The following is a 23,740-nucleotide window of genomic DNA, read 5'->3' as shown; positions in this document are numbered from 1 at the left end:
CCTTCACTCTCCCAAAGGGCCCTGGTTTGGGCAATAACTCGTCTGGTCTGCCTTTTGCAGGGCATGCCGGTGAGTCCTGCCTTCACAGCCCCTGAAGGGCTGTAAGCCGCCCACTCGCTCTTGCCCGGATTTCCATTTGAGAAGAGCTATGAAGCAACTGAGTTTTCGGGGCCATGGAATCAGGACTGATAAAGATGCTATTGTATATGTATAACTGATTCACTTTGTTATAAAGCAGAAACTAACACACCATTGTAAAGCAATACTACTCCAATAAAAATGTAAAAAAAAAAAATAAAAGATGCTATTGAAGTCATCCACGCCACCCTCCAAAATCACTGCACTTGCCTTTAAACACCCATGCGCTCCAGGATGAAATCCGGACGTCCCTCACTTGTCATGTGCTCGCCCCCCTTCCAGCTCCAGTTCCTGCCTGTCCGGCCCAGCCAGGCACCACGGGCACCTGTCACGCTGCAATGCTCATCTCTGCCTGACGTGGCCAAATTCTGTGATGCACCCAGGTGTCTGTGCACGCTCTTCCCACCAGCTGGCCCGCCCTCCTCCTCTCTCCTGCAGCAAAGTCCTATCCTTCCAGCAAGATCTAGGATCTTCTGATGCATCCAGGTGTTCTCTACAAAGACCTGCTGTCCTTATGGGTCTCCGTTTCTTTACTATTACATTGTGAACTGCACCAGCACATGGAAGGCTTGTCTTTTTCATGATGATTTAGCCCAGTGCCTGGGTGAAAGATTGCAGAAATGAGGGAAAGGAAAGAAAGGGAGAGGGAGGGGAAAGGGAGGGAGGGAGGGAGGGAGGGAGGGAGGGAGAGAGGGAGGGAGGGAGGTAGGGAAGGAGAGGAGGTTCTAAACTATTCGGGCTTCTTTCTTTGCAACTTACCAGGAATCTCCACACTAACTTGTGAGGTCTGTAACTTTTCTTTACACAGTGCTGTGTACTTTCCCTTTGTTCTGATTTTTCTAAATCCCACACACTTTCAATGTCCCACACTTGGAGTTAGGTGGAAGCACACTCCGCTGCAAAAACTTTGACTTGCCACCTTGTTGTCGCAAACATCCTGATGTTGTATAATAACCCAAATGTCTTTGTTCTCACGACGGGAGTATGAATCAAGAATCAAAGAAGCAGGAGGAAAAGGAACGTTCTAGGCTATTACTGTAACAATCCAATTACAATGCCTATCAAACTTAACTTCACAGGTTAGAGCTCGTAATTGCCTGACAAAAATTGACACTTCAGTCGCAACAGCCTAATATAATCAGAGTCCAAATTAAATTTGATCGTGGGCAGAAAACGATGCTATCATTCGAAGGCATGGAAACAGGAGATCAACTAGCATGATACCAGGGATCAGAAATGAAAATGATTCATTAGTGGCAATGCGTTTCTGGTAATGGGAATGACACAGTTCAGACGGCTTTGTAAAAACACTATTAATTAAAAAGATGATAGACCTAACAAGCCATAGAAACCAGAGGACTTTTTTGGGGTGTGCTTGTTAAGGTGAAGGATGACAACGGGTAAGAACAGAGAGTTGATTCACTTTTGTGAGAAGTGTTTTGCTGACACATGAGCCCAGTTTACTGGCCGTTGTTCTGTGAAGCGACTTTCTCCGGGGGCTCATGTTCCAGGACTATAAGAAAAAAGAATTTGTGGCCATAATACGGCTTTGCGGTGAATGCAAATAGTGCTGGCTATAAAACAGAAGGACCCAATTCATAAAAGAAATTTGCAGGGGACTTTTGTAAAAGCAAAAAAAAAAAACCTAGATGAGACTTTGCATTGTGTGTGTGTGTGTGTGTGTGTGCGCGCGCCCACGCTCGCACACACGTAATAGGTTTTTCATTCTGTAAGGTCTGCGTGATTTCTAGTTTAGGGGATTGAAATACACAGAAGGAAAACCAAATCTCAGAGGACATCAGGGTTTGGGGACAGAGGATATCAGGGTTTGGGGACAGAGGATATCAGGGTTTGGGTACAGAAATTTGAAGTACCCACTTCGGGCTAAAAAAAGAAATTTATAGGAAAATTATACCCTGTGAAAGAGTTACGTTTTTCCATTTAATCATTCAACCAAAATTTACTGAGTGCCTTCAGTGTGTTAGGTCTCATAATAGGATCTGGGGTGTTAGGACTGAATAGGGCGGGTACTATGCCACTTCTTAGGGAATGTTCAGTCTAGCCAAAACGATGGGCATTGGCTGAGTTAGGTGTGTGATGAGTGCTGGGAGGAATCATAGGGAGTTATGCAACTAAATGACAGAAGGACTCAATTGTATGGGAAGCCAGAAGGGCTTCATGGAGGAAGCAACATTTCAGACGAGGCCTAAAGTGGGAGAGTGGTAAACGATAAGGGGTGGGAATGAGGGAATAATTCCAGCATAGGAACCTTCAGTTGCATCTGTGGGTACAACAGAGTGGTGAGGTTCCCCAAAATATAAACGGACAGCTTGAATGCACTCACGGGTTACCGGAGCTGGAAGGGGAAAAGAAACCATTCAACTCGACTTGCTGCAAGAACAGAAACAGGCGGGAGGTCCTCGGCTCTGGGTCTCTTCCTGTTAAAGGAACGGAGATGTGGCAGATGAGAGAGGATCAGGCATCCTCACCCTGTTGATTTCAGACGTAGCCGTGTGACTTGCTTTGATCAAGAAAATGTGAGCAGAACTGGCATCAATTCTGCTTCTGAACAGAAGTTCCAAGAGCCATCACATGGCTCACCATGTCCTCTTTTCCCTCTGTCAGAAGAACTGGTGAATCCCAGGTCCAGGGCTCTCCCTCAGCCTGAATCCTGGAGACAAAGTGGCACAGGAAAAAGCTGCAGCCCTCCCCCACCTCCTGGATGTGCAGCCCGAGTGGAAATCAGCCTTTGTTTCTGTAAACCATGGAGGCTTTGGGGTTAGCTGTTGCGCAGCCCGGCTGAGCCCATCCTGACTGAGGCAGCAGCCAGTTGGCCAGGCCATGCAGAAGGAGACAGTTATGGTGACAGGGGGATTCCTGGGCCTTGTCAGAACCCAGCAGCCAAAGGAGCAGGGAATTCTGGGCCTGGAGGAGAAAGGACCCAAATCGTTGATGTTTCGAGGGAAGAGATTCTGCTTCCGTGTAAAGAAGAAACTTCCAAGTGGATTGCCGAGTAATCTTTGTCGCATGAGCTGCCTTAAGGGGTAGTGAGCACCGGTCCCTAGAGGAGATCAACAGCAGATTGGGTCATGATTGTGACTCGTCTCTAAGTACCAGGTGAGGTGAGGGAAGAGTCTACATTCGATGACTTATGAGGTCACTTGAAACCCTGAGATTCTATAATTGTCTGATTCTGTGTGGGAAGGCAAGTGTCACCTGCCCCTAGGACCTCCAGTGAACAAAGAATGGGGCCCTGGAGACCAAGTTGTTCAGTCCAATTACATTCAGTCTGGGACAACATGATCCAATGAATACTCTGTACTGAGCCAGACAGAATGACCTAGAATGCCTTTTTTTAAAAAAAAAGATTTATTACTTATTTATTTATTTAATTCATTTTTGGTTGCTGCAGCATGCGGGATCTTTTGTTGCAGCGCGCGGGCTTCTCTCTAGTTGTGGCCTGCGGGTTTTCTCTCTCTAGTTGTGGCGCTCAGGCTCGAGGGTGCGTGTGCTCAGTAGTTGTGGCACATGGGCTTAGTTGCCCCGCGGCATGTGGGATCTTAGTTCCCTGACCAGGGATGGAACCTGGGTCCCCTGCATTGTAAGGTGAATTCTTTACCACTGGACCACCAGGGAAGTCCCTAAAATACCTTAAAATATGCAATATGCAAGCTGCTTCGGCTCCAGCTTTGCTACCTGCTGCCCTTTCTCTCTCCCCACCTCTCTCCCTCTCTCTCTCTCTCTCTCTCCATTTTTCAAAGGCTAAGTTCTCCACAAGGGGGAAGCTGGATGAGGCTGTATCCCTCACTGGACAGAGGGCCACTCATGGCCGTGCAGAATTTTCCAGAGTGAGGCGGTCTCCAGGGGCTGGATGGACCAGCCCCGGGTAGCCCCACAGCTGGAAGTCAGCCTGGTTTCGTCCAGCCTCACACAGCAGACTTCTGCGTGGCTGGGCACTTATTCATGGCTCCCTGGTGAGCGGTTTGGAGGCCGAGATCCACCCGGGGCGTGGGCTTGGCAAAGCTCCGATGGCAAATATCGTGGCGCTGCAGGCGGGTCTGACATGGCCCACAGGCTTGGCAGGAGGGAGTCGTTCTGTAGATGGTCTCCACTCACGGCTGTGTGCAAACTCCCTCGGGTAAGGCCCTGGGCTCTCCCGAGGTTGCTACCCTGGCTCTCAGAGCAGCTCTGCACTCAGCAAACCTCCTGGGTCCACAAACACCCCTGCATCCTCCCAAAACAGAGGCGGGGCCGGGCTGGGAACTGATGCTGGTCTATCACACCGTGTGTGGTAACGCTCCCCGAGGCCCTGTGAAGAGCACTGATCCTCATTTCCCAGATGAGGAAGCTGACTCTCAGAGAGATTGAGGAATTTTCCCAAAGTACTGCAGTGAAAGGGGTGCAGCCAGGATTCAAAACTAACTGTGGCTCCAAAGCCGTGCTGTCCCCACAGATGAGAGTGCGGTCAGGCAGTCACGTCTCCCCCCTCCCTCCCTGTCTCCCTCTCTCCCTCCTGCCCTGCACATCCGCCGGGTTCTCACCCCTGCTCCTCTCTGCTCCTGTCTTCTTCCTTCTCTCGGAAGTGGCTTCCCCTCCTGGCCTCTTAGCTGCTGCCCTGTAACTTCAGTGCACCGGGCTCTATCCTGCTGTGGGTCTAGCATCGTCCTGGTCCCCTCACAGCGGGGCTTCCGATCACTAACAGGTCAGTGTTTCCATGTCTTCTTCCCAAATGCCCAGCGGACGAGACCAGCCAGCCCTAGGGAAGGTGCAGAGAAGGTGGCCCCTTCCTGCCCCAGCCATTGGGTGGGTGTGGAATCTTCCAGGGAAAGGTGAGGTTGAAGAGGCAATACCCACAGCCCGGGCACACACCCACATCTAGATCTGATGGATCTAAACCTCTAGTCCCTTGTGACTCATTTTACTCCCTCCACGGCCCCTTTGTCCTTTCATTCACTCAACAAATATTTACTAAGCATCTGCTACGGTCAGGCGTTAAGCTAGTTGCCGAGGTCACGGTGGTAAATAAGACAGGCGCAGCCCTTGCCCACATGGAGCTTCTGAGTCTAGTGGGTAGACAGACCATAACCCCGTAAATAAATCGCCATTGGAGATATCTTCAGTGAGATGAGTTCTCCGAGCGAAATAAACTGATGACGCGCTGGAGAGAAACTCTCCTTCGGGAGATAGGGGAGCAGCCTTCTGTAATAGGCGCTTTCACAGTGGTTTACTGCAGGGATTAACATTTGAACCAAGGCCTGAACTGCAACCTGGAAGCAGCCGGGTCTAGAACCTGGGAAGAACGTTCCAGGCAGAGGCCAGAAAGGAAATGCCTGGCTGTGTTTGAGGAACTCAGAGGATGCCATCACTCACTGGGTACCAGCTGGGCGGGAGCAGATAACACGGGAAAGGGGCCTTCCCGCAGCTGCCGCCGGAAGAAGGTTCTCTCCAAGCCCCGGCTTCTCCACGAATTCTTGAATTCTCCAAAGCATTCATCACAACGTGCCATTGTTTTCTGGCTTCTTTGTTTTTTGATCTCTATTTTCTCTTCTCAATTTCCTAAGTTCCATGTAGCCAGGAGCCTTCCCCAGTTACTCTCCATGATTCCCCTGCCTATAAAAATGCACAGAATGGATACGTGAACGAACGAAAGGAAGGAGCCCGAGCCTCTGGGAAAGCATCTTGTCCGGGCGTGGGTTGTGGCACCAGGCATGGTAACCAGGGCAAAGCAAGGACCTCTGGGTGCAGCGTCGGGGGTGCCAGGCAGCAGCTGAGCCCACAGAAGTCTCTCTCATTCCTCCCTTCATTCTGCCGCCCCCCAGAATGAAAGCAGTGTGGATGTGGTGGGTACCAAAGGCAGTGATGGCATCTTGCCCTTATGCCTGTGTTGTGTGTTCTCCAAGAGCACACCCTACACATGCTCACAAAGACAAGGTTGGCTCCCCCGGCTGTCCCAACGAGGGTAGGACCTGGAAACAAACAACTGGCAGCTTCCAAAAAGAGCTTAATGGTCCCACAGCAGCCCGTGGCCTCACGATGTTGGCATCAGAGCCTTCGGTATCTGGATGGCTGCACCCGACTTCTATTGTATGCATTACACTTCTTGGCCCCAGAAGCCCGGAGGATAGCAACACCTGTGTTAAAATGGCAATAAGATCTTGGCAGCAGAAGCTTCACCTTTGTGATTAAAAGAAAACAAAATCACCAGGCTACATACCCAAATCAGGTGTTACATAGGGTGTGACATCCAGGGGCTCAATGCACACGATCAGAGTCATTGGAAAAAGGACAAGTGGGAGGATACTTCACTTTTTGCTCTAACCAAAATAAATGCTAAAATGTATAAATGGAAACTACAAAAACATTGGTAAATATTTATGTAACCAGAGGTGAGGAAAATCTTATTATCCATTATTATTATTTTTTTAATTCATAAAACCAAGGAAGAAGCCCTAGGAGAAAGTACTGATATAATCTATGTGGAAAATTTTTAAGATTCTGGATATCAAATACAAGAATAAGATTAAAGAATAATCTCTAACCAGGACAAAGTGTACTTGACATAGATGTAAATAAAGAGTTCGGTGCTTTAATGGAAAAAGAGCTTTTATAAAATATGATGCTCCACTGCCCACACACTTAGAAAAATGAGCCAATGACACGCACAGACAATTTATGAAAGGCGAAATCGAAATGACCAATCACCTTTGGGGAAAAAACTAGTGATACATGCCACATCATCAAAGAAATAAGAGTTAACGCGATGAGAAACTAAGTTTCAGCGGTTCACGTTGGCAGTGATTTCTTTTTTTTATATAGTAACACTCAATATTGGTGTGTATGGGGGAGAATAGACGATTATATGTGCTGCTACAGAGATTGTAAATCATCACATGATTTTTGGAGGCCAAGTTTTACTAAAACTTTCATTTTTATGTTCATGCCTATGGTATACAGAGTAATAGCCATCCAAAATTGCCCACATTCTAATCTCCAGAACCTGTGAATATGTTACATTTTACGCAAAGAGGAATTAAGGTTGCTAATCAGGTGACTTTAAAATAAGGAGATTATGCTGTAATCCCAGGGCCCTTAAATGTGGAAGCAGGAGGCAGAAGGAGCCATGTCTGAGAAGGACAGGACCAGTCACTGCTGGTTTGGAAGAAGGCAGCCAGCCTCTAGAAGAAGCTAGAAAAGCCACGAAAGTGAATTCTCCCCTAGAACCTTCGGCAGGGACATAGCCCTGCCACACCCTGATTTTAGTTCAATGAGACCCATTTTAAACATCTGATCTTCCCAACTATAACATAATACTTTTATGTTGTTTTAAGGCACTAAACTTATGGTAATTTGTTACAGCAGCTGTAGAAAACTAATACAATAATACTTTTCCTCCCCCCCCAAATCCTCTTCTAGTAATTTATCCTATTAGAAATATTCAGAAATGTAAGATATATATTCAAGGATGTCTATAATGGAATAATTTATAATAGTGAAATTTTGGAATCGATTTCATTGCCTGATGTGCAATGGCTGATAAATTATGTACATCTGTAATGTGGATTACTATGCAGCCATTAAAATCTTTTTGTGAAAGACAGTTTATTTTTATGGGAAAATGTCTACGATATATTGGTTTAAAGCCTATAAAACAGTATATACAATAGCATACAATCTTTGAAACGCTACATGCTTTTCAATATACCAAAATATTAGCCAAGGTCACTGCATAAATAGTATATATACTATATATTATTTAATAATAATATATTTATTGATATTTAATATTATTTAAATTAATATTATTAATATTATTTAATAATAATATAAATTACTTCTCCTTTTGTGATTGTGTTTTCCAAATGTCTAGCATTAAGCCCATATTATCTATACAATTCTGGAAAACTACTATAAAAGCGTATCAGAGCCCATTCATATAATGAAATATCATGCTGCCATTAAAATAAAGTCAAATTGTAGAAGAATATTTAATGGCACTGGAAAGTATTAATGATGTGTTACTCATTGACGGTGTTTCTATGATAGTAAGTACATTATGATCCATATGTGGGTTAAAAGAAATATAGACACATGCACAGAAAACAGATTGACAGGAAATCCACTAAAATGCCAACACTGTTGGGGTTCTGAGAGATTTTTATTGTCTGTATATATTTTCTGTAATTAGAAACAAACAGGGAATTTTGTTGTGGTCGATGTTTGGAAAAGCACCGATCGCTGATCTCCTGGGTGAAGGTCTGAAAGTAACCAGCAGGTCATCATGGCTGCCAGCTCCGTGGAGCCCTCCCTGCATCCCTGTTGCAAACATCTGCCCCTTGGGAACCAGGTTCACGAGCCACGCAGACTCTAAGGCCACAGGGGCAGAGGCACAAATTCTGAAGGTGTCTGCCTTTCACATCAGGCCCTTTCTCAGCTGGCCGTCTTTCACATCCTATTTTTTCCTCAAAGGCCTGGCTATGTGCTCACTCTGAAAAGCTGTGCCCCAGATTGCATTGAAAGCTCCGCTCCTGGACATCTGGCTGGATAATTCCCTCAGGGAATCCCCCACATCAGTATCTTCAGGTCTCTCTGGAGCATCAGATTCCCCAGAAAAGAGTCCTCCAAACTCCTCTTCCGAGGGCAGGCAGAGTCCCGGGGCTGGGGATCTCACGCTCTGTACCGAAAATCTCACTTACTTCCCCTTTTCTTTACTGTGTCTTCTTGGTCCTCCACCTATGGCCGCTCCGCTCATCTTTCTCAAAGACGGCAGAAAGCGCCTCTACCCGCCTCTGAAGTCATTCCTTCATCTTCCAACAGACTCTCTGGTTACAGTTTCTTGTCATCCTTCCCTTCCAGAGGTGGTGCCCCTAATCCCTGAGGTCTTTGGGGATTCTGCAGCCTAAACAGGGCTGCTCTTGGCTTTTCCCACCAGCCACTAGCATCGTGCTTCCTCAGACTTGCAAAAACTGTCATCACGCACCTACCCGCTCTCCTGCTTCCACACACGCGCTGCTTTCTGTCCCTCATCTCATGGACCCCTGCGGGTCTTTGTCTATTCAGATGGCCATTGATTGCCTTTTGAGTGGATTTGAGGAGGAAAAGAAGCATAATATCTGGGGTCACTCCACTGTCTTTAACCAGAAGTCCGATTCCTGGTCCTTCAAGTGTATGAATGTGATTAAACTTCATAATACTGACACGGAATGTGACGTATTATTATCACACCTATTCATGGATGAGAAAGAAAAAAATCACAGAAGAGTTCTGGAATTTACTGATCTTTTAGCTGGAGGACCCTTGCTCTAAGTCACATGGGATTATATGAGGAAGGGCCGTGTGGCTATTAGAAGGGTCCAGGGTGGAGAACAAGGTGGAGAAAGGATTCCAGACCAGGCACCAGCCCACGTGAGGGTGGTGAGCAGCCCAGCTGTGTTGGGAAAGCCACAGTAAGATCTCAGAGAGCAATTCCACAGAGGGACCCGCCACAACTATTTCCGCGCACCAGGTGGAATTTGGCGTAAAGGACACACTGGATGTTTTCAACGTCCACGTCCACTTTCCTTCTGAACCGGTGCCACCCCCCTCACCCCTACTGGTATCAGGGGTCTGAGCTTGGGGGGCTATTTTCTGTGAATGGGCTGTAATCCTCCAGGCCCAGGCCCAGTGCAGCCAGGGCTCCAGGAAGCCAATGTCGGCGGAGGAGACAGTTTTGGGACCAGGCTGCGGCTGAGCTGATACACGGTCCCCCGTGAGGAAAACACCAGTGACGAGGTTTCTGTAGCCACATCTCCTGGACGATCACACAGAAATCCCAAGCCCATCTGGACCCGCTTGGAGGAGGTCAGTAAAAGGGCCCTTGTGTGAGTCCCTGGGGATGCAGCAAGGGGGCGAGTCCCATGAGCGGGACCACACTGAGATGGGCCCCACATGTTCATCCTCTATCTCCTGGAGACCCTGAGTCCAGCTGATGCCCAGGGGTTGACGTGATAACCAAGCACCAAAGGGATTTGGCGGTCCTAATGCAAACACTGGGCGATGCCAGGAGCATTTGGTATGAACCACTTTTTAGGCCGGCCTGGAGACACGCCAGGTAACCAGGGGCAACTAGAGCCTCGCACTCAGGTTTTGAACATCCCCAGAAGCTGTAGTTTTCCAGTCAGAAGTGGAAATCCACGTGGGCCCTCCCTCCCATCTGCAGCCCTTCCCCTGGTCACGTGTCCATAAACCTCTTTCCGCAGGCCTTCCAGTGCCTTCCACTCAGCACTGGGAAGAAGGCTAGACGCAGAGGTGATCCAGGGCAGGCCTGGGCCTGCAGGGAGGATGGAGCCCAGGAGCTAGATTCAGAATGTCCCTTGTGCTGAGGGGGGCAGGAAATGCCACTCACAGATGCCAACAGTAAAAACAGAGCTTTTTCTCACTTGAACCTAAGGGATGTTCTGGAAAGTTCTGTGGGCAAGTCTGGAAGTGAGCCTCTACTCCAGTGTTACTGAGCTTAGAGGTCATTTCCCTTTACAACACTCTCTTCCCAGCACATCTGGGGCCTCCGATAAGCAGGACCATGGGTCTAAAGCCTCCAAAACTCTCTAAAGCTGCAGTGTTTCAAGTCAGCTCTGCACAGCTGCGTCTGCATCCATCATGCTAAATATGGAGCCTTGAATATTCACACATGATGTGGCCTCAATTCTGGGAACAAACCCTCACATGCCATAACTTTTGGGAGAATGCAGTGCTGAAGATACCCAGTTTCTTCAAATTTCATTTTCCACTTTTTAATCTCCATACCCCATCTGCAGTTGGGAAATTCTAAATCGATTAGAATTGGCTTCTTTGTGTTCCTAAAAAGAGATTCTGTTTCAAGGACCAAGTAGGGAACTTAAGGATAGAAATGTTTTGGATTTTCAGAGCACTCACTTTAACTTCCACAGGCCATTTTATGAAAGTACTTCATTAAAAAGAAAGAAGAATAAAACAATGTAGGATCTTAGTACATTAGAGAACGCACTGCAGCATCAGCTTGGGACATTCTGCCAGCTTGGAGGGTATCCCTCTTGCCATATTCTCTGCTTGGCAAACTCCCATTCATCCCTTAAAACCCTAACTCAAGTGCCCTGCCACCTGTGGCATATTTCCTGATCACACTGACCCTTTTTATCTCCAGAAACAATTAAATACATTTTACCTGATGCAATCACACAGCCCTTAGTCTATAAACCTATGTTTATCATCTTAGTCTGTATTTTTATCTCCTATGTATGAAAATTCACATCTATAGATGTCTGTCAGTTCACTGTGGTTGTGAAAAACTGTTGGGAATTCAAATGCTGCACCTGTGAACTCTTCCAGACTCCCTGGGCAGCAGGAAAATCTCCAGACCAGAGACTTAGACTCTCCCCCTCACCCCCACTTCTCCCACCGTGGAGACCTTAGCATATGACTGCATACCAAACACCAGAAGGCAATGAAATAAAAATTCTTCTTTGTAGTCCAATCCTAAGGTGAATGAAGAACACACCTGTGTCCTTCCCTCTTAGCAAATGGGCTTTAAGAACCTCTTGTATTTTATGCAGATTGTTCTGTGATGCACTCCCCAACTGTGGCCTGATCAATGAAACCCTGACCCCAGCTGAGGAAACCCCAACCCAGGGTCCTGGGAGAGGTGCGGACTGCAGGTTCTGGAGCCAGAATGCTGGGGTTCAAATCCTGGCTTTACCACTTGCAAGCTTACATCACTTAACTTCTCAAAGCCACAATTTCCCCACCTGTGAAATGGGCACAGTAACAGTACAAAATTTAGAAGATTTAAGAGATAACTGAGATCAAGTATAAAGAGCTTAGAACACAGTTAGTGGCTCATAGTGGGAGCTTAATGCTCATTATTTTGATTTTTATTCTACATATTATGGAAAGTATTGGTGTAGATCGTATCCCCTTCTCTTCCTCCAGCTCTTAGAACAAAATGAGGTTTTGCAGGGCCCCACGAAGGCTGGCTTTCCCGCGTGTCTTTTCAGGTTCTTTGCTGTTTCTCTCCTATCACGGGGTCCCATAGGACAAGACTGTTAGCCAGTCGTCCTGGTTAGAGAAGGAGGAATAAATACCTCCACCTTTGTTACTCACATCTCTTCACTCTCTCCCTTCCCTCTGGGGCTAGAGGGGGGTCTTCAGTGTAGAAACAGCACAAGGAAGAGAGAGAGTAATTTGGAATGGTGAGTCATGTGTTGGGTCTAATAAAAAACAATTTTGGACTAAGAGAAAGTAGGGCCCCCAAGTGGGAGAGCTAAGTTGGTACACCCCACCCTCACCATCCCAGGTGGCCTTGAACCTCCCTGGTCCAAACCCTCAGCTCATTCCTCCATCTCTGAGAGCCCAGACTTAACCCAGTGCCTGGCACACCGTGGAAGTTAGCTACTGAATAACTGAAAGTAACTGAAGAATGGTCTTAAATAAGCTCATTTGGGATATGCTTATCCTAAAGGTAAGATTATAATAGACTGATAATAGATCTTTGATAATTGACTGTATCCAAATTTAAAGCTTAGTTAGATGAAGGGGTATAAACCTTGAATCACCTTTAAATAGGGGAGAGGAGACATGGAGAATAAAATTTTCAGCCATTTTCCCATTTCAAATGGGAAATCATAGTATTAATAACACCAGAAAAAATAATAGGAGTTAATTGTTCTTAATGTTGACCACATGATAATGTGTTGGGTGCTTTGTTAAATCCCTACAAAAACCCTACAAGGGAGGTATTATTCTCCCCATTTTACAAATGATCAAGTTGAGGCTTTGAGAGTCTGAGCAGCTTGTTCACAGGACTCATGAGTGATGAAACCAGGATCTGAGTCAAGACGGTCTGATTCTAGACCTGAAGAAAGATCCTTCTTCAGATGGGCATGGAGTTCCTACTATGTTCTCCTTCTCCTGTAGGAACATGGCAGTGTAAGTCATGGCTCTGCCTCCTGAAAGTTTATAGCCTAGTTCTGATACCAAAAAACACATTCAGTCGTCAAATAAGAATTAAGTTTGAAATGCAAACAAAAAAAAAGAAAAGTAGGAGATGTGGCTTCTCTGTCTGCTACAGACATGGTGCTGTCTTGACCCATTCTGGGTGGGTGTGGAACAGTCCAAACTCTGTTGCCACTTCCACAGTAACGTGCAGTTTGGCCTTGGTCAAGACTCTTCACCTCTCTGAACCTCATCTTTCTCAGCTGGAATTCAATCTATAAACTCTCATCAGGGGGATACAGTTTGTGAGGTTCCTTGTTAGGACACCAATGGCGGCTTCAACAACAAGTGAGACCAGGTCAGCCAAGTTCCTGCCCTCAAAATGTCCCCAATCAAGAGGGTTAAACCAGCACAGAGCACAGCATATAAAAGGTTTTAATAGAAAACAAACTTACAGTTACCAAAGGGGAAGAGGGAGGGAAGTGATAAATTAGGAGTTTGGGATTAACAGATAACACAATACTATATACAAAATAGTTAAACAACAAGGACCTACTGTATAGCGCAGGGAACTATACTCAATATCTTGTAATAACCTATAATATAAAAGAATCTGAAAAAGAATATATATACATATATGTATAACTGAATCACTTTGCTGTACACCTGAAACTAACACAACATTGTAAATCAACTCTACTTCAATAAAAAAGGGGAGGTGTTTAACTGTTCTTCATGAATAAGGCTTAAGATTCTCAGAATTCCAATGGAAGGCCCCTGAGAGGCGCTGGTGGTGCTGGTGGTAATGAGTGTAATTGTGTAAATGCTTGACAGGGACATCTCTGTTACGAGGATTTCACAGTGCTAAGGAAGTTAGTCTGTAAGTTGGAATCAATTATATGCAGAGAGCCAGGCTCTGACTCCATCTCTATCTTGCGCCTCCTCCTTCAGCCTTGAAAGCCTGCAGCTCAGTGTGGAGGAGCATCAGGTGGGAAAGAAAGAGGTAGACAAGTTAGACCACAGAGTGGGAGCCTCCATGATGTGTCCTGATAAACCAAACCAAGAGACACATGAGATCCTTACTCCCTGATTCTCATGACACATGCACCTTTTCTTGACTATATTCTTTTCATTTCTCAGTGCCCATAGTCCCTTTATAAAGTCCTTTTGATGATGGTGATGGTGATGATGATGATGGTGACAGTGATGATGGTGATGATTATGGTGATGATTATGGTGACAGTGATGATGATGATGGTGATGGTGATGATTATGGTGACAGTGATGATGGTGATGGTGATGGTGATGGTGGTGATGATGATGATGGTGATGATGATTATGGTGACAGTGATGATGGTGATGGGGATGGTGATGATTATGGTGACAGTGATGATAATGGTGGTGATAATGATGGTGATGATGATTATGGTGACAGTGATGTTAATGATGATGGTGATGATTATGGTGACAGTGATGATGGTGATGGTGATGATTATGGTGACAGTGATGATGATGATGGTGATGGTGATGATTATGGTGACAGTGATGATGGTGATGGTGATGACTATGGTAACAGTGATGATGATGATGACTACCATGGTGATGGTGATGATTATGGTGACAGTGATGATGACGATGGTGGTGGTGGGGATGATGATGGTGATGATGATGATGATGATATAGTTGGACTGTGCAACAATGGATGAACTAGATTGGAAAGAATTCTGTAACATAAAGTTGATGTAGAAACATGAGTGACCGTGGAATGTCTAGACAGAGACTCATAGACTGGGCTTGTGTTAATACAAGCCTTTGGTCATGAACGCTGCAGATGGAGGTGCACATGTATGTATCTGGGCTGCACTGGAGAACGTGAGACCTGACTGCCAACACACCATGAAAGAATCTCTTCTCTTCTTGGGGCCTCGTTTGCCCTGTCTCTGAAAAAAAAAGTCTGCCCTGAAGAATCTGTAAGTGACCTTTCAGCTCTAACAGACAGTTTCCAAATGGTTGGAGCTTATCAGCCCCTTAGAAGTTATGAAAAAGGATGGGAATAATCTAATGTGGAATGTCTGACAGAGCCTCCTGTTGCAAAAGGATTTCCACGAATGTTATTTTTAAATTAATTGGATGCATATTGCAGGGCTCACAATAAATATATGAATACAAACAAGAGAAATTAATGTAAATATATAATTATATTATGCACATTATATAAATGTCATATAAACTCTGAGAGGGTAGAAACAAACCATGACTACAGATAATCATGAATAAATAACTTGTTATGCTTAGCTGTTTCTCGAAGCACAAGGTTTGCATTCTGGAAAATGACTTCTATCTCAACCCCCTCTTCTTTGTTGATTTTTGTGTAGGTCTTATCCACTGCAGGGGCAAAGCAGCAGGCACTGCAAGGGAAGATTTCAGAAGATGCCAAATTGCCAATCTTTTGAGTTCACACAAATGTGTCTGAGGAGCATGCCTCTGTTAACAGGACCATACCAAGGGGTTCATGGTGAAGGCAGGCAGGGGACCCGAGGGCACAGCAGAGGGAAGCGGGAAAGAGAAACAAGATGGTGACCATTCAAAACATATAATCGAGGTCAGCTTCTTCTGGTGCCCTTAGAGAGGTTCTGGTGAGCTTCGTGTCTCCAGGACAACCTTGTACTTGGTGAGGTTCCCTGATAAGCAGGAAGTTGGCGTGATCAGAGGCTGTGAGGACGTGAGGGCCTGTGCTGACTGAGAAGTCAGAGAATTCTCCCGCTCTTACAAGACTCAGTGGATGCCAAGAAAACTTGGAGAACTGGGGAAGCTGAACCAGGCAGGTGTTTCTCTAGAGCTTGCAAGACTCTTTGGGGAAAGAAATAGGATGCCAGGGATTGTGAGTCAGGGAAATGATTTTTTTAAGCTGAGGTCACCCACAAATTCTCAGAGTCTGCACATTTGACCTTGGCTCTGTGAGAGTGTCCTAGAGCAGTGTGGTCCCCAACTTTTTGGCACCAGGGACCAGTTTTGTCAAAGACAATTTTTCCACAGACAGGGGGTGGTGGGGGGGTGGAGTTCAGGCAGTAATGTGAGCAATGGTTCAGGCAGTGATGTGAGTGATGGGTAGGGGATGGTTAAGGTGGTAATGTGACCCACCGCTCACTTCCTGATTTGAGGCATGGTCCCCAACAGGCCACGGACCATTACCGGTCCACAGCCCAAGGGTTGGGGATCCCTGTCCTAGAGCATTTACTGTTTACTCAGCATCCAGTATGACATCTCTAGAGATGCCCCTAGGAGTTGAGAGAGGTCAAATGCCAACCAAAGAGGGACAGTCCCTGACAGTGGCTGTGTGTCCGTTTTATTGGTTGAAAACTGATCAACCAAGGTGAATAGTTACCTGGTTTTCTGAACACTCCATGCCAACTTAATTGATCTTATTACACTGGTATAACTTGTTCTCTGGGAAGGTGAAGTTAAATCTTTTGAGACTGTTACAAACTGAATGTTTGTATCCCCCCCAAAGTGATATTTACAACTAGGGCCTCTGGGAAGTAATTAGATTTAGGTGAGGTGGTGAGGATGAGACCCCATGATGGGATTAGTGTCCTCATAAGAAGACAAAGAGAGTTCCACCAGGTAAAGATACAGGGAGAAGGCAAACATCTGCATCTTGGAAGAGGGCCCCCATCATGAACAGAATCTGCTGGCACATTGATCTTGAGCTTTCCAGCCACCAGAACTGTGAGAAATAAATGTTGACTGTTTAAATCACCCAGTCTAGGGTAATTTCTTATAGAATCCTTAGCAGAATAAGACAGGTGCAATGACTTACCATATTTACTTCTTATCAACTAAATAGTGATGATTGTTATGGGTTGAATTGTCCCCCACCCCTGCAAAAGACAAAAGATATGTTGGAGTCCTAACCCCCAGTATCTCAGAATGTGACCTTACTTGGAAATAGGGTCTTTTGTATATTTTTTTTCAGTTTTTAAAAATTTTTATTGACATATAGTTGATTTACAATGTTATGTTAGTTTCAGGTGTATAGCAAAGTGATTCAATTACATATATATATATATATATATGTATATATATATACACATTCCTCTTTTACATTCTCTTTCATTACAGGTTATTACAAGATGTTGAGTATATTTCCCTGTACTATACAGTAGGATCTTGTTGGTTATGTATTTTATATATAGTAGTGTGTATATTTTAATCTCAAACTACTAATTTATCCCTCTCCTCCCTTTTATACATTACGAAGTTAAGATGAGATCATTAGGGTGGGCCCTAATCCAGTAAGACCAATGTCCTTATAAAAAGGGAAAATTTGGACACAGACACACAAGGAGAACATAATGTGGAAGTAAAAGCAAAAATCAGGATGATGAATCTACAAACCAAGGAACACCGAAGAGTGTCAGCAAACCACCAGAAGCTTGGGGAGAGGCCTGGAACAGATTCCACAACTCACAGCCCTCAGAAGCACCTACTCTGCTGACACATTGATCTCTGACTTGTAGTCCCCAGAATTTTGAGACAATAACTTTCTGTTGTTTAAGTTGCTCAGTTTGTGGTACTTCGTTAGGGGAGCCCTGGAAATTATTCAATGGTGGTGATGAGGAGAACGATGGATACACCAATGAGATACCAAAGTGGACCATGATGATTGCACTTTTAGAGCATAAAATAGTTGGGGACAGGACCCAAGACTTCAGGGAGAGACCATTGCTGTGTTACCCTGAGCAAATGACTTAATCTCTCTGGGCTTCAGTTTCCTCATCTCTAGAATAAGGATGACATAACAACGCAGAGGATTGTCACTTGCCCCAACCATTAATGTGCAATAATGTACATCATGTCCCAGGCCAGGGCCAGGCCCCTAGTAAATACTCTGCAATCAATAGCTCTTATGCTTTTATTCTCAAGTTCCCAGTTTACGAAACCCTTTGCAGAGACTCTGTCTAATCCTCCCAGGCATCTTGTCCCCAGCTAACTACTGTTATTATTATCCTCTTCCTCTGCCAAAACATGGAAACAACAGCTTCTGAGAGGCCTGGGTTCATGCCCCATAAATTGTTACACCCTCAACCCCGCCTGGAGACCCCCATTTTTTTCTGCAGTCCCTTGAGGCGTGTATAACCTGGAGAAAATGTGTGTTCCACTGAAGCTGTTTAATGCGTAGATTTTATACCCTAAACAAAGATAACACTAATGAATTCATAGTCAACCTTTTCAGCCCTGTGATAGCAAAAGATTTTCAGTCACTTTAGCCCAAGCTACATTTGCACCCTGGGTCACCCCAAGAAAAGGACAACACATTAATCTTTGTCCTCCTGGTGTTGAGTGAACTCTCAAATAATCCATCGCATGGCACAATGCAAAGCTTAAAACCTTAAAACGCCATCTATCTGGTCCCCAATTAAAACATAATCTTTTTAAGCTGCCAATACCCACTGACCAGGATCAATAGAGGGGACGATTATGAACGGCGCTTCCTAGTGATCTGGTCTGACAGGGAATGGATTACTGCTGTCACATCCAGAGGGAGGGGAAGGTGGACCCCCTCGGTAACCACTGGGTTGCAGATAACCCGGCTTCCTCCTCTGGCTTAACTGATGTGGAAATCATGTCTTCTAATTATAGCCATGGAGGTGGTGCTTTCAAAATTCCTGTTAAGCCAGAGTATATTTTTCAGGCAATGAGTTAAGCCTCCATCCGGGCATTCGGTGGGGGAGGTTGGACTGCGTTCTCTGGGCTGGGTGCTGGGCTGAGTTTGAACAATTGTGAGGTTGTTGCCCAGATGGGAGATGTTCCAGAAACCATTGTCCTTTCTCCCTTGGACTTTTAACACATGAGAAAAATAAGACTTGAAGATGGTGTGGGATTTCACACAGGGGAGAGGAGTCTGCACTTGGATTCTGGACTCCTGTTGCTAAAGCTCTGGTCCTTTCTACATCACCGTTCTTCTGATATGGAGACCAGTTCAACCTGTTTGGAACCTCACACCTGTGAGGGCCTTTTCACAGTCCAGACATGAGCAGTCCCTGAATGTGACAACATCCGAACCCCAAGATAGCTCAGGTCTTCTCTCTCGGCATGTTTGCCACGAATAAGGATGAGACGTGTAGTCGAAGCGTAATTCACATGAGCCAATGAAAACGAGATGAACACTCTTGAAACGAGTGGAAACTCTCACTTAGAGTGTCACATGCTCTTTCTAGGCCAGCATGATGGATAGTCAGCTGCCCTGAGCTCCTGATCTAAAGAAGTCAGCATTCCCTTATAAACGGGCTCCTCCCTTGTCATCCCTTTAAGATCTCTGCTCTTCCCATTTTGGACACTGTCCAGATTTAGGAGGGGTTATGGAGGAGATGCTAACAGTTAGCAGGTGTCTACTGTTTAGCAGCAGTGATAGCTGACTCTGCGGGACTGTGCAGGGGGGAGGTGGTCGGTGTGTAGAGCTCCCACGCTCCCCTCACTGCTCGGTGGGGAGGGGGCTGCTCTTCCCAGCAGATGGACCCTCCCTTCCACTCCCTACCATGCCTGTTTCTGGAGCATGGATTTTGGACTCGTGATTTAGAATCAGGGAGTAGACTGAGACAGTCCCAGAGATGCTGAGGGACGGATGAGATAAACTACAGGAGAGTGCTTTCTGATGAAGAACTCTCACAGAAAAGAATGGGTTGATAGGGGATAAAGGGGGAGAGAGAGGGGGAGGGGGAGGCAGAAGCAAGCCTTGTGGGCGGGGGGAAAGGGTAGGTGGCCTCTTTTGCAGTACCAGCAACAAAACACAGGCTCTGAAGCAGTGTGGGAATGATGGAATTAGGGACAGGAAGAAATGGAACCTCAGAACTACTGGGGGGAACGTGTGTTGGATCATTTTCAGCATTTTTCAAGAGGTGCAAGTTCAAGAAGAGAGTCATCTTTATTACTTGAGCTGTTAAGATGGCTGATGTCTTTGATTGTGATTCTCTCCATGTGGGTTCAAAAGTCAAACAGGGTCTGTCTGGGCGGGAACTTCTGAGTAGGATCCTGGACCTAAGGACAGCCCTCAGGACAGAGACTGGCTGTCACATGGTCAGGACAGGGGACCGTGGTCCAGAAAAGGGGGGACGTTTCCTCTACGGAGTTATCCACAGAGTGGATATGACAGTGATTCATCAGGGCCACACCAGCCAGACATGGCCAGGCTAGACTCCAACCCCAAGTTTCACTCCCTTTGAGACCTTGACTCTTGACCTTAGACAAGTCTGTCCTTTCTGACCACCACTCCATGTACCAACACCAAAGGGAGTGAAAAGACAATGTCGCAATGGACTAAAGATAGACCCATAAAAGACACTTTAAAAGAGAAGGCTGTACGTCCTCCTGGCACCTCTTCAATAGAGTGAGCGCCTTTCCAACAGGTAGTCTGGGTACTCGGGAGAACTGAGCTGGACCTGGGCTGGATGGACACTGGGATGGGACATATAACCCTGATGGAGGGACAGAGTGTGTGGAGAGTGGAGATGGGGGATAAAGTGGGAAAGACAGATCAAGTTCAGATTGGTAGGGCCTCAGATGCCAAGATAAGGGCTTTGAGACGGCAAATTTCCACGAGGACTCTACCTAGGAGGAAAACGCTTAGTTGTTCGTGCTGAGGAAGAACTCAAGGGAGAAGGTCCGGCATGCCACATTCAGCTGTAACTCTGTTTCATGTCCTGACTATTTCTCGACGTAGAAGTCCTCTGATAAATGTCTGCTTCTGACCTGCATAACATCAGATATCTTTAAAAACCAGACTTGATGACTTAATATAACAGTGACCTGCCTATGCTTTCAGTAAGTGTGCCTCTCTATAAAGAGCTTCCTAATTCATTAAGTGGGACAGTTATTGAGATTTTTTAAAATAATTTTTTAAAACATTTATTTATTTATTTATTTTATTTTTGGCTGCGTCGGGTCTTAATTATGGCATGCGGGATCTTTCCTTGCAGCACGCAGGCTTCTCTCTAGTTGTGGCATGCAGGTTTTCTCTCTCTAGTTGTGCTGTGCAGGCTCCAGGGTGCGTGGGCTCTGTAGTTTGCAGCACGCAGGCTCTCTCATCGAGACACTCGAGCTCAGTAGTTGTGGCACACGAGCTCAGTAGTTGCAGCACACGGGCTTTGTTGCCTCACGGCATGTGGGATCTTACTTCCTCGACCAGGGATCGAACAAGCGTCCCCTGCATTGGAAGGCAGACTCTTTACCACTGGACCACCATAGGTTTGAATCTGAGAGACTTGTAGCTGGAGGCTGAAGGGCGACTTGCTTTTCCTTGAATACCCTTAGATACTGGTCCTCTCCCTCCTTGCCTCACCCCCTTCCTCTCCTCCATTCCCCCTGCTTCCCTTTCTTCTTCTTCCTCCTCTCCTTCTCCTTCTTCCTCTTCTTCTTCTTCTTCCCCTCCTCTATCTCCTCCTCTTTTCCCTCTCTCTCTCTCTCTTTCTCCAAGCAAAAATTATTTTTCATATATACACACACACTCAGAACCAGCGCCAATAAATACCAGTGACATTTTAACATCATATCCTCAAACAACATAAATAGGATTTGAAAATTGTGTATGGTTTTTTGTTTCCCTTGAATTTCAGTTTAGTTCAGTGGAGATCAAAGGAATCAGAATAAAACTCTCATCGTATGAGACAGCCAATCATGTTTAATCTTTATGAAAAAGATAGAAATAGGTTACCCAGGACACAGGAAATATTTACAGTTTAATTTGACGAGGCTCCCAAACATCCTTCTGCAGACCATTTCCTAAGGAATCACTCCATCTGTTGTTCACTCATGGGTCAAAGGAGAATGTTAAGTGGGAGGGGCCGTCCCCAAGCTCTCGGCCCACACTGGGCCTTGCACTGTCCCAGCAGTTAGTTCTTACACTTGACTATCATATAGGTACAGTGAGCCATTTTCCCAGGTGACTGGCCAAGGCCGAGTGAATGAGGGAGGGTGCTTTGGGCTGCAAGGATCAAAAATAAGCCTGTATCTGGCTTAACTAACAAGAAGTGTTCTTGGTCACTGGGTCCAACCTTTTTCCTGCTACCTTCCACTGACTCTGTCTTCCTGTTTCAACATCCATCAAGGCAGGATAGCTGCCAACAGCCATGGGGCTTTTCTCATTCACATTTAGAGGACAAAGAGGAACCAGCTCCCCATGGCTTTCTCTGAAGAATGAGGATGTTTAATTCCCAAAAGACCTATATGTGTCCCTCTGGTTTCATTGGCCAGAAGCCATTGGTTTTCATTATCTTAAGCCCATCCATGACTGGACCATTCCCAGGGGCCTGGGATTTCCATGATGGGCTGGGGGCAGTCAGCCGGGAAGGTCAGGACCTGGTGGCGTCCACCACAGTGAGCACTTCAGGCACTCAGCTGGAAGGTGTCTGAGAGCCCTTGGTGTTGATGAGTCACTAGAAATTAATGATAAAATATGTAACATATGCAGCAAGTGCTCTGTGTGCTGTGGAAATATCTGAAAGCATCCAACAATTTCATTAATAGGATTTTAAATACTGTTTTCCTGCCTTACAAACTGACCCAGGTTAGACAAAAGAAATTATTGGACCTTCAGGGAAACACATCACACACACACACACACACACACACACACACACACACACACACATTATTGAAAGCTCAGAAATAGACCAAATGAAAACCAATGTGTATATCATGGAATTTTTTAATGTTAGTAGAAACCGTGGAGGCATTATTAATCTTAAAAATTACACTTAATTTATTAAAAAGAAATACAGAACAGTGCCTCCAAAGAAGGAGGATGTTGTAAATGTTGAAATGCTGAAGGGTGAGATATGAACAATTAAACAACATGGTCATGAAGAAATTATTTTGCTCAGTTAAATATTTGAACTTTTTTAAGTGGGCCAATGTCTTTCACAATGACGTATGGACTAAAGCTGACCTTTATTGGGAACCCGTTAAATGCAGACCCAGGTCAGGTACATCACTGGCATCAATCATCTCCTTTAAACTTCACATCACCTGAGAAGGAGGTGCTGTCCCCATTTATGAATGTGTTTAAGGACTGGACCTCAGGGAAGTTCCTTAAGTTTCCTGAGACACCCAGGTAATGAGATCTCAACTCCAGGGCTGGATCATCTAACTACCATGCCACCATGTTGGAATTCTCCAAGGCCCATTAAACTAGATTTGGTTCATGGATTTATTCATTTATTCACTGGTTAAAATTATTAATAGTGTCTTTTGCATTCCAGGCAGGCATTGTGTTGGCCTCACCAGGAACTACTTCACTGGGGGAAAACACAGGCACAGAGGAAGCTTCACTTTGACGTTTCATTTTTCCAAAGGGCCACAACTCAATACACAGCCTATGATCTCACTTGTCAGAAAGGTGTTGCTAATGTTGTCCAGGATTTCCCACTTTTACGTCTCTATGGTTGCAACAATCCAATACGGTTGTCTGGAGTCTTGACTTCATCAATAAATATTTTTTAATCGTCCTATTAGAAAAAAATGTTAGTAAGCATTAATATATGGGTATATGATGATTTGTCATATTTGGCTGTCATTGGAAATGTATGTGGCTTTCACAAATTTCATATTACAAATACTACTGCATTAAATATATTTATATATAACTTTCGACTACAGGTCTCTA

Source organism: Orcinus orca, chromosome 2 (genome assembly GCF_937001465.1).
Source record: "Orcinus orca chromosome 2, mOrcOrc1.1, whole genome shotgun sequence".
In the NCBI taxonomy this organism is placed as follows: Eukaryota; Metazoa; Chordata; class Mammalia; order Artiodactyla; family Delphinidae; genus Orcinus; species Orcinus orca.
Note: the sequence above shows the minus strand (reverse complement) of the source record.